This window comes from Bufo gargarizans, chromosome 10 (assembly GCF_014858855.1).
Source record: "Bufo gargarizans isolate SCDJY-AF-19 chromosome 10, ASM1485885v1, whole genome shotgun sequence".
NCBI classification, from domain to species: domain Eukaryota; kingdom Metazoa; phylum Chordata; class Amphibia; order Anura; family Bufonidae; genus Bufo; species Bufo gargarizans.
The window spans coordinates 75,426,336-75,439,124 of NC_058089.1; the positions used below are offsets into that span (position 1 = coordinate 75,426,336).

Genomic DNA, 12,789 nt, shown 5'->3' on the forward strand with positions numbered 1-12,789 from the left:
TATGCAATAGTGTAACAGCTACTGTCAAAAGATACATTATACAATAAACAGAATAAAGTGAGGAGGAAAAAGATATCCTGAATGCTTGTTTCATGTAAGTACACACTTGACATATTCACATCATAACACTGTGCAATGCACTGTCAATAAAAAACAATTGTCAGTGACAGCTATCTTAAAAACACTATCATTAGACATATTATTTCAAACAGTAATAAAAATAGAAAATGTAGAGCATTTACTAAATATGCAATGAATTTATATTAACTGCGTAATAAATAAGCAATAATATACAAATGTACAGTATTACAATTTGAATAAATTAATTCTCGCATAATAGAATATAGAATACATCCTGGGAACAGCAATCACTGCACCGATGTTGCTATATAAAACAATTATTTTTATATATATATATATATATATATATATATATATATGTATATATACATTTTATATATATATATATATATATATATATACAAACAATAGAAAGCATAACAATATAATATATTACACATTTCACCATTGAATAGTAAAAATGGGGAACATTAAATATTTTTTTTTTACTTTTTCCTGCATTAGAGGAAAAAAAGGTCCACTTTATTTCAAGAAACTGTGACACTCTGGTTTATTGAGTATGTTTGCTTTGGTAGCTCGGTCCATTCACTTCAGTCGTCAGAAGCAGACAAAGCCTAAACATTGGATCGTAGATTTTCTGTCATTTTATATTTATTATTATCTACTTTTTATAATAATGTGGAGACTGAACCAACTAGCATCGTTTCACATATGCTTAATGGTTTAAAAGTCACAGTTTTCATACCACTTGTGGATTCAGTATATAAAGACATCTACATATTTTGATACTGTGCATTGCGCACCTCTTGAACTTTACAACACGGAAAAAGTGAAAATATACGAAATGAACATGACAAGTGTCTGTGCAGAGGGCATGATGGGGCCAAATAAGAGGAGACCATAACTTCTACTAACATGCAGTATTTAGGGGTTGCAATACATATTTAGCTTTAGGCCAATGAACTTCAAGTTACTCTTTGTGTCAGATCTTTTTTTCTAGTTATTAGTAGGAACTTTTTAAGTTTGACTGCATTGCAGCTACCGATATTGATTCAACAAGAGATGCCCCCGCTCTCTTAGGCCTCTTTCAGACGGGCGTTGCGGGAAAATGTGCGGTTGCGTTGCGGGAACACATGCGATTTTTCCGCGTGAGTGCAAAACATTGTAATGCGTTTGCACTCGCGTGAGAAAAATCGCGCATGTTTGGTACCCAAACCCGAACTTCTTCACAGAAGTTCAGGCTTGGGATCGGTGTTCTGTAGATTGTATTATTTTCCCTTATAACATGGTTATAAGGGAAAATAATAGCATTCTGAATACAGAATGCATAGTACAATAGCGCTGGAGGGGTTAAAAAAATATAAAAAATAATTTAACTCACCTTAGTCCACTTGCTCGCGTAACCAGCATCTCCTTCAGTCTTCATCTTAGCTCTGTGTAGCAACAGGACCCGTGGTGACGTCACTCCGGACATCACATGATCCATCACCATGGTAAAAGATCATGTGATGGATCATGTGATGACTGTGACATCACTAAAGGTCCTTGTTGCTACACAGAGCTAAGATCAAGACAGAAGGAGATGCCGGGCTGCGTGAGCAAGTGGATTAAGGTGAGTTATCTTTTTATTTTTTAACCCCTCCAGCGCAATTTTACTATGCATTCTGTATTCAGAATGCTATTATTTTCCCTTATAACATAAGAAAATAATAATGATCGGGTCCCCATCCAGATCGTCTCCTAGCAACCGTGCTTGAAAATTGCACCGCATCTGCACTTGCTTGCGGATGCTTGCGATTTTCACGCAACCCTATTCACTTCTATGGGGCCTGCGTTTCGTGAAAAACGGTGAATATAGAGCATGCTGCGATTTTTACGCAACGCACAAGTGATGCGTGAAAATCACCGCTCATGTGCACAGCCCCATAGAAATGAATGGGTCGGTATTCAGTGTGGGTGCAATGCGTTCAACTCACGCATCGCATCCGCGCGGAATACTCGCCCGTGTGAAAGGGGCCTTAGAGGACTAGGATATGGAGGGTTGTGTCACAGTGATTAGTTGCCCATAGAATGAAGGAGAGAGGTGCAGAAACCCACACAAACACAGACTTTTGACCAGGATACCAAGATATTGGTCCCATGAAGGTTAATACAGCTGGCAGAAATGATCTTATTCTTGTACCAGAAACTGAAAACAGACGTCTCCATCACGAATGGATGGCTTTACAAGAGGCAGACTACACAGAGTTAGTCCACATAAGGATTTAGACTCAAGAAAATTACCATCCCAAATAATATCTCATTCTGGCCATAGCATAAAAGCAGCTCCCTATAAAATATGCGGGCGCCTCAATGTCTACCATCAGGTATCATTACAGTGCTAAATAAATAGCTATCGTGTTGGACATACTATAAGGCAATACCATGTATAAAATAAATCATCTTTACATTACTCTGAACATCTACTATAAAACTTTTATAGGTTATTATACTGTACTGACATGCAATAAAGTTGTAAAGCCTACAGCTGTGTGATTTAACAGTGAAATAAACGCAGAAGTGCATTACTGTATATAGCACAACCATAACAATGGCTCCATATTAAATTGGTTATCTTTACGTTTAGGAGATCTAATTAACAGGTACTTGAATTTATGGAATAAATAGTAACTGAAACCATAAACCAGTGTATTATAAAACAGGGGCTGATGGTTTCCTCTGAAAAATATCGATATAGTTATTTCATATATGACATGCTCAAGTTCCTTTAATTATGTCATGTGCATGTAATATGATTCTTAGAACATTTCATCTTAAGTTTCAAGGGGTTATCTCATAATTAATGTAAAAAATGAATAAACAAATCTTGGTGACATTCAAAAAATGTAGTTTATTTTTTGTGGGACAACTCCTTTATAGGGAATGTGTCACCCAATTTTTTTTTCTATAAGTTAAAACGAGATAGTGACATATATGCTTTTTTGTATTAAATATTCTGTTTTTATTTTCAGATTTTTTTATTCAATTTCTTGAATGTGATTATGTAGATTTCCATTGTGACTAAGCTGCTATTAAACTCATTTAGAGATATGCTTTACAGCAGCTACCATGGGCCATAGACACAAGCAATCTAGGCATGCTCTGTGACCTCTGCAGGGGTCGGAGGTCAGGAAGAGCAGATAAGCTTTGACAATCACCTACTGTCAATGGTGGATCCTGTGTTATTGTTTTCCGTTATAACATGGCTATAACCGAAAATAACGGAATCCATAAGCCGGAAATCAAAACAGAAGCCTTTAAGAGGAGGAAAAAAGTATTGTCGACAGGACTTTGTTCTCCGACCTGCATAACGGAAACCAGACGGATCCATTATGCTTCTCATAGACTTCTATTAAAACAGATCAAAACAGATTGTCTCTTAAAGGCTTCCATTTTGATTTCCGTATAACGGAACAATAGCGGAATGCATAACGGCGATGTGAACCTGGACTCATACATAGATAATTGTTATTATAACAGAACTGTCTTCAAATACGACAACAAAGCGTGCTAAAGCGCTATTTTTCATTGGTGTACAGTTTGCCATTTGGCATTATCTTCAATATAAACGAATATTTTATATTGTGCTACCGTACATCACAATGCCATAAAATACACTGCACATGAAATCACAAGCAGTGGGATGGACAACCCAACAATACACCGGAGACATAAGGAATGGCTTGAAATAATAAGTTAACATGTAACTAGCCTTTCAGTCATCTACACACGTGCTTCTAAGCCCTGAGCTCAGCTAGAAGGACAAACACCACTCTCCATCGCATGACATTTAAAGTTTAGGCGATGACTTGTACAGCTGAAAGGACCAGTGCCCATATTTGACGGCAACCTCTGATTCTGTAAGTAATCAATGTATTAGCTCCAAGCTGTGTCAATTTCATCAGGGTAGTAATTTACAGATTGTTAAACAGATTGTTTCCGTCTCTATAAATATCTAATCGAAAAGCATAATCACTTGTTACATGGTAATACTTAAAGGGCATCTGTCAGCAGATTTGTACCTATGAAACTGGCTGACCTGTTGCAGTACGCTTGGCAGTTGAAGACATCTGTGTTGGTCCCATGTTCATATGTGCCTGCATTACTGAGAGAAATCATATTTAATATGCGAAAATGAGCCTCCAGGAGCAATGGGGGAGTTGCCATTACACCTAGAGGCTCTGCTCTCTCTGCAACTGCCGCAATATCTGCACTTTGATTGCAATCCATTCATCTGTATTATACTGCAAAAAGTAAGGCCCCATTCACATCAAAATAATGGCTCTGTGCCTTTATTGTTGACCACAAACTGACTTGAATGGGTCCGCTATCCGCGAGATATGGCAATAGATAGACATGTCCTATCTTTTGTGGAATAGAGGCACGGATCAGAAGTCCACACAAGCACTACAAAGCACTTCTGTGGGCTTTTCAGTCCGTGCCTCCACACCTCAAAAGATAGGATATGTCCCCACTATTAACTTAGGAAGCCCTAAGGCTATATTCATACATGTAGTTCCTGATATAGCTGGGTAAAAAAAAAAAAGTGAAGAGAAGTGAATTTGTTTTATGCTTTGCCTTCCTTGTATGTCCAATTCAGTGGTTGGCAAAAAAAAAAAAAAACTGACAACTGCATGTGTGAATCTAGCCTAACAGGGTATTTGAAAACATATTTTCTAAACTAGACAAGAGTAGTTGAGATTTTGGAACATTTCACCATGGTTTCAGACACCAATGCTGGTCATTCACATAAGACAAAAGCCATACGGAATGGTTTTTATGTGTACGATGGTCTACTGAACCTCCCAGCAGATGTCAAGTAAAATAAGAAGTAGCCATTTTGAATTTCAGCATGCCTGATCCTTTGTTCCTACGGGAGATAAACTGCTACCAAAAGGTCTTCATGCTAATAGACAAAAAAAACTGCGTAGACTGACCTACTTACTGCCCCCTACTTTCTGAAAATATAATACAATCTGTAAAAAGTAGCAGACAAGTAGAAGGGAGTATGACTACATAGGATTTGTCTATTGTCTATTACCATACAGACGCTTAAGTTTGGAAGACAGAAAATTGGTCAGAATGGAAATGATACATTGAAATATATGTGAACCGGAGCGATAGGCTGCCTAGCAGTAGCAGTTACATCTTAGCCATCCTTCCTTAGGGGTCCAAAAGTCCCTCTAATAGGAAGACTACATAAATGTCACATGGTAGGAATAGGTCCTGTTTCAGATTCTTGACATCTTATGTTTCAGAATTTTTTTTCAGAATTTCAAGGAAGACATTCTAGACTGTTAAAAGAAAAATGGTCTTTGCCAACAACCAATCACACTACAGCTTTCACTTTGGACAAGCAGTTTAAAAATTGAAAGCTGAGCTCTGATTGGTTGCTATGAACAACTAAGATATTTTGAATGACGGACAATTGAATGGTTCTTTAGTTGAAGAAACAGGATCCCACAGAAACTTTCCTGTTTCATCTTCAGCAAAGCTATGCTGATCCTTCATTTCCATCATTTGAAAAAAGGTCCAACTTTTAAGTCGCTCAAAAACATGAATATTTCAAGGAAAGAAGAAAACTTTAAACAACTGACATGCGCATCTTCCAATTTGAATGTAGTTAAATGAAGAATCTGAAACCCTTGATCCAGGACTCCAATATCCGTAAATCTATTTTGAAGTTTGTGAGATTTATAGTTACTTATGTTTGTATTGGTTGACTAGGTAGATATTGTGTTGTAATGAGTAATGGTCGCCTTTGTATTCCCATTGTTTCCTATTTCTCAACTTTATTGTGGTAGGTATGCAAAAATCATAAAAATAATATTTACTGTCTCTGTCTGGGGCCCTTTTCTGTTGTATTTTTACCTCTCTCCATACTATTAGAATTGCATACATTTTGTCCATTTCTATACCTTATGGCATACATTGCTGCATTATTTAGCCACTTAAAGGAGTAGTCTGGTTATTTCAAGTTATCCCCTATCCACATGATAGGGGAGAGCTTTGGGGTCCTAACATTGGGGTCCTATACCCCTCAGGGCCCCCCAAAATGAAAGGATGGGTAGGTCAAGTATGTGCACTGCCATTCCATTTATCTCTATGGCACCTTCCAGATATAGATTCGGCAGCCCAATAAAGATGAATGGATTGCATTGCGCATACCAGACCTGCCGATTTATTCATTTTGGAAGGTCCTCTAGTGTATAGGGCCCCATTCTCATCATTGCTGGTTGTCCCTGTTGTGTTGATAGAGGATAACATGAAAGAACCAGAAAACCCCTTTAATGCTAAACCTCATAATAAAGACATATCCCATCATCAAAATATCTTATGGTGACCCGTATGTGACATTTATTTCAGGAAAACTCCCTAGGTTAAATGTTTGTTTGAACTAATATACTGCAGATAACTGAAGAATAAAGGCACATTTCAAAGATCATACTCAGAATTAGAGATGAGCGAATAATTGAAAAGTTTGATTTGACTGATTCGCCGAATTTTATCCAACAATTTGCTTCGTCAAATTACTTTGTCAAAAAGCGCTTTTTTTTTGTAAGTAGCGGGTGCAATGACAAGGAGTTGCGATAGCGTCGCCCCTATACATGATCATGGCATCTGAGTGTAAAAACTGTGTAAAATTAACAATTAAATGTTTTTTCATCAAACTTATCACCTCCATTTGCTCACGACGTGCCACCCGCTGCCATCTTGCTTGAAGATTTGGAGCAAAATCTCATGCGGCGTCTCATCACGGGATTTCGTCCGAGATCTTCAATCAAGATGGTGGCTGGCGGCCCGCCGCGAGCAAATGGAGGAGGTAAATTAGAATTTTTTTAGTTTTTTACACTATTTCAGGTTAAATCGATTCACTGACACGAAGCACAAGGAAATACGGCTTCGAGGCGATTCAAATTTTCCCAGAAATTCGGATCGCCTTCCACTTCGATTTGCTCATCTCTACTCAGATTGTATATATGTTTGAAAAATATGATTCATTCAAATTTCTAAGCTAAGGTTTACACTAAAAAAAAAGAAAAGAAGGCTGAACTTGGATCCATTTACACAGAAAAAAAAGTTGGGATGACTGGGTTCTGACCTAGCTGGTAGGAGGTATTGGGAGAAGTGATTACAGACGACTAGTAGAGAAGACTGCTTGTTCTGCCAACGAGCATAAGCAGCTCATACAGTTTTGCTGTCTACCCTCCAGACACAGGTGGTACCTTCATTATACACCTGACTCTGGCCAGACCATTTCCAGGTGCTTAGCAGAAGGAAATTTGGTATCATGGCACCAATTACATAACCTGCCATTGACTGCCACTGTCGCCTTCATTTGCAATGATGTCATGAAGAGGTAACCTGGTGTCATTTAGTCATGGTCTGGTGATGTTTAGTAGTGTTTATATTTACTAATCATGTCTCCAATACCAATTACATTTATAGAGGTAGGACTGATGAAGATCAAAGGTAAATGATTAACTATAAAATTATATTTGATCTGATTTATAAACAGCTGGGTCAGATGCCAACCACTCCTGGTGGTTGGCACAGTGGATCTACATCCATAGACCTTAACACTGTTACTTAAAGGGGTTCTCCAGGAATTAAGAAAATGAAAATACTTAAATATTACTTTAAATTAAATATATTCTCAAATACCTTTAAATTGTTAGAGTGGCTAGTTTTGTCTATGGAGCAATCACTAGGAGAAATAAAATGGCCTACCAGTACACACAGAACCTGTCCTAATCACACAGGAGGACGAGTTACTTCCCAACACTGAGCTGAAGAGCTGCCTCATCCTCCTCTCTGCTCTGTGGGAATGGAAATGATAAGGAGACATGAAGTACAGTGAGGATGGTGGGGTAAATGAGCAGCAGCACTTGTATGCAGGCTCCATTACCACAGCTCCATATCACCACAGTCTGTCCTGTCCGTCCTCTCTGTACTTCATGTCTCCCCATGAACTAAATTTTCCAGAAATTCAGCTAAAGTTCTTATCATTTGTATTCAGAATCATGATCCCTGACAAGTAGAGCAGAGAGGAGGATGAGGTAGCTCTTTACCTCAGTGTTGTAAATGAACTTGTCCTCATGCGTGATTAGGGCAGGTTCTGTGTGTACTGGTAGGACAGTGGCCATTTTGTTTCCCCTAATGATTGCTCCCCCGAAAAAACTAGCCATAATAAATGGTATTTGGAAATATATTTATTATAAAGTAATATTAAAGTTTTTTTCATTTTCTTTATTCCCGGACAACCCCTTTAATGAAAATTCAAAATAGGATTGGTGAAACCAAACAGATGCCCTAGGCATTCTGTTTGGCTGTTTAATCACAGAGACACACATGGGGGAATTTATCATGAAGGAAAATTTTTGAACTTCACTTGAGTCGTAGTTGCTGTGATTTGTGCAAAATTAATAAAATCCTGCATTTTTTTTTATCAATTTGGTTCACCATTAAACATGACACTTTTGCCTAGCAATGTTACTCCAGTTTGTGCCCGTCACCCCAACTGCTCTGTTTTTACAACTTTTTTAAATGGCACAGGTGATACATCTGGAGTGAAACCAATTAAGAGTTAACCATGCCCACTTTCCCACCCAATTTTCAAATTTGGAATGAGTGGTGTAAAAATGTAAACTGTTGTAAAACATTTTAGTGCCTGTAAAATGCTGTGGAATATTGGTATATTCCACAGCATTTTACAAGCCCTACTTAAAAATAAATCAAACTTTTATTCAAATAAAACAAAAAAGTTACAAAGCTCTATTTTTCTGAATTGGAGAGCAGGGCTTGAGAAATTCCTCTTACTGTACATCTCTAAACCGTGACATCCCGCCATGACAACTCTTTTGAGGTAAGACCCCAAGTGCAATCATTAACTATGCAAAGTAAGCATTGAGATTTCTACCCAATGAGATATATTTTTTGGGATAGCAGGTATCTACCCATACACTGATGATTGGAGAGGATTTGGGGGTGTTATATGTGTTTTACTATTTATATGTGGAATCAATTGATTTGTATTGCATGCTTGACAAAGGCTGAGGACAGCCAAAACGTTGCATTGTCTGGTTGCACATTTGCTTTGAAGTACCAATAAAGGAGATTGTTGGAGATGCTGCTGTAATACCCTTTTTTCCTTCAATCGTTCTGTGTCTACGTGGGATCCGTGGTATTTGATACAGCTGCTACATTCCTAATAAAAGCTCTGACGATACCATTGTGTGCTGCTTCTACTCACCTTGATTGCATCATCAGTGATCAGTGACTAGTTCACGAGCAAATGGATGAGGTGAGTATGCATCTCTTTTTGTTTTTAACCCCTAATAATCTCTGAACTGCTTTGCTGTGACGGTCAGATGCTGCAATCAGCGTTGAATGTGGCATCTGAGAGGTTCAATGATAGGGGGCAGCGTGATTGCCGTTCCCCATCATTACGCCCGCTACATACAATGGAATACGATTCGTGACAAAGTAATTCGTAACTAATCGAATTTCTTTAGAAAAAGCAGCCGAATGGAATTTTTTATAACTTCGCTAATCTCTAGCTACTATATACAGAGACATCCCCAACAGATTTTGGATGATGGCTAAATTATGTACAAAACATGATAAACTGAAGTGATGTCATGGTCTTACCTTCTTGCTGTTCTCCTTCGTTTGACATGTGCTGGCGGCCATCTTGGTTTCTGGGTTTCTTGTAGCCTCCCACCCTGCGGCTTCTCCTTCCCACTGGGAGGAGCTGGATGCCTAGCTCATATATATAGGAGGTCTGTGGCTTCAGTTCCTTGCTTGGTCCTCCTGTGTTCACATGCTTCTAAGACTGCTGCTGCTTCTGGTTCCTGATCCTGGCTTCGTCTGACTACCCTGCTGGTTCCTGATCCAGGCTTCGTCTGACTACCCTGCTGGTTCCTGATCCAGGCTTCATCTGACTACCCTGCTGGTTCCTGATCCTGGCTTCGTCTGACTACCCTTCTGGTTCCTGACCTCTGGCTTCGCAAGACCCTGCTTCGGTTTAGCCATCCGTTTGGACTTTTGCCTTACAGCTTGATTTTCAATAAAGCCTTCTTATTTCCACTTATCTCTTGTTGTACGTCTGGTTCATGGTTCCATGACATTAGGACCAAGCCATGAATTCTGACGGTACAGGGCCATCCTCGCTACCTACGCTGGTTGCCAGACTTGATCAGCAGGATCACCTGTTGGGTCGGTTCGCTGTGGCGTTGCAAACCCTGCTTGAACGCACGGCTCATTTAGCTTCCGTTGCCGATGGGTCGGTTGTCGCTCCTGGGCCCGCTCCTACTGCCGCTCCGGTTGTTGCGCCAGAGTCTACCCCGACACCTGTTGCTGCGCCTGCGGTGTTTCGGGGTATGACTGGTTCTGCCCCCCTTCCACAGCGCTTTGGGGGAGAGCCAACTCAGTGCCGAGGTTTCCTTAACCAGGTGGGCATTTATTTCGAGTTGCTGCCACATGCCTTTCCTACTGAGAGATCAAAGGTGGGCTTCTTGATCTCGCTGCTCTCGGACAAGGCCTTGGCCTGGGCCAGCCCTTTATGGGAGAACAACAATCCGATGGTTGCCGAGTTTTCCGGTTTTGTTGCTTCTCTTCGGAAGATATTCGATGTGCCGGCTCGTGCTGCCTCTGCTGCGAAGCTCCTTATGTCCATCAGACAGGGTTCACGATCCGTAGCTGAATACGCCATTGAGTTTCGTACCCTGGCAGCAGAGGTGGGCTGGAATAATGAGGCTCTGGTCGCTGCTTTCTCTCATGGTCTCTCGGATGCCTTGAAGGATGAGGTTGCAGCTAAGGACCTACCAGTGGAGCTCGAGTCTCTTATTTCTTTCCTGATTTTGATTGACACCAGACTCAGGGAGAGACCTTCCTTTAAAGAGAGCCTGCGGAGGTCTTCTAACAGATTGGCGCCTACGTTTGCTGTCCCACCCGTGCCTCCCTCTCCTCCCACGCCTCCTGGGGATGACTTGTCTGGGGGTGAACCCATGCAGCTGGGGTTTGCTCGCCTGTCCGAGGGGGAGAGGGTACTCCGGAGACGCGAGGGCCGATGCATGTACTGTGGTCTCGGTGGGCATTTTCGGTTGGCATGCCCGAACCGTCCGGGAAACGCTCGCACCTGAGATCCTGTCAGGGGCAGATCTTGGGTGAAGTCTCCTCGTCCCCGGTTTCCCGTGTTGACAAACCACTGATTACTGTTGTCCTCTCCTGGGTCGGGGGCTCGGTGACGACCCGGGCGTTGGTGGACTCTGGTGCTGGTGGTTTGTTCATTGATAGTGTGTTCGCTGCCGCCAATTCCATTCCTCTGCAGCCTCGAGGTTCCCCACTGGCTCTTGAGGCGATAGACGGCAGACCCCTTCTGCCGCCACACGTGACTCAGGAGACCCTTCCAGTGGGGATGGCCATTGGTGCCGTTCACAGAGAGTCGGTCTGTCTCCAGGTTATTTCGTCTCCACACTACTCGGTGGTCTTGGGGTACCCCTGGCTCCAGAAGCATAATCCGACTTTCGATTGGAGATCGGCCGAGATCCTCTCGTGGTCACCGCAGTGTGGGGCTAGTTGCATCCATGGGCCTGTCAAGTTGCTGTGTACTTCCTCGGACTCTCTGTTGCCTCCTGAATACGAGGAGTACCGGGATGTATTCGATAAGGTGCGTGCGGTTGCCCTACCTCCGCACCGCCCATACGATTGTGCCATAGAGTTACAATCTGGTGCCGTTCCTCCTCGTGGCAAAGTCTATCCACTGTCGGTAGTGGAGAATGAGGCCATGGAGGAGTACGTGAGGGAGGCGCTTTCACGCGGACACATTCGCAAATCCTCGTCCCCGGCAGGGGCTGGATTTTTCTTTGTAAAAAAGAAGGGCGGTGAGTTGAGGCCTTGCATCGATTACAGGGGTCTCAATCGCATCACGATCAAGAACGCTTACCCGATACCCTTGATTTCCGAGCTGTTCGATCGCCTCAAAGGGGCCACGGTCTTTACCAAACTCGACCTGAGGGCGGCATATAACCTGGTAAGGATCAAGGCGGGCGATGAGTGGAAGACCGCGTTTAACACCAGGACCGGTCATTATGAATCCTTGGTTATGCCCTTTGGGTTGTGCAATGCGCCCGCAGTCTTCCAGGAATTCATCAACGATGTTTTCCGTGACCTGTTGCAGCAGTGTGTGGTGGTCTATTTGGATGACATCTTGGTATATTCTGAATCCATGGAGGCCCACATTCTGGATGTCAGACGAGTGTTGCAACGGTTACGAGAGAACAAGCTGTTCGGTAAGCTTGAGAAATGCGAATTTCACCGATCCCAGATAACCTTCTTAGGTTACATCATTTCCGCTGAGGGGTTCTCCATGGATCCTGAGAAGGTTTCGGCTGTCTTACAGTGGCCCCAGCCCAGTGGTCTTCGTGCCCTGCAGCGCTTTTTGGGCTTCGCCAATTATTATCGGAAGTTCATCAGGGACTTTTCCATGCTAGCCAAGCCTCTCACGGATCTGACCAGGAAGGGCAGTAATCCCCAGGTCTGGCCGCTCGAGGCCATCCGAGCTTTTGAGGCTCTAAAGTCCGCCTTTGTGTCGGCTCCGATTCTGTCGCATCCCAACCCTGGGTTGCCTTTTGTCCTCGAGGTGGACGCGTCTGAGACGGGAGTAGG

General features: G+C 41.9%; 1 protein-coding gene across 1 annotated transcript in view; it reads right to left on the reverse strand.

Moving 5' to 3' along the window:
• NRXN2 (neurexin 2) overlaps positions 1–12,789 on the reverse strand; it is an 858,623-nt gene that overhangs the window by 710,231 nt on the left and 135,603 nt on the right. The window lies entirely within an intron of this gene.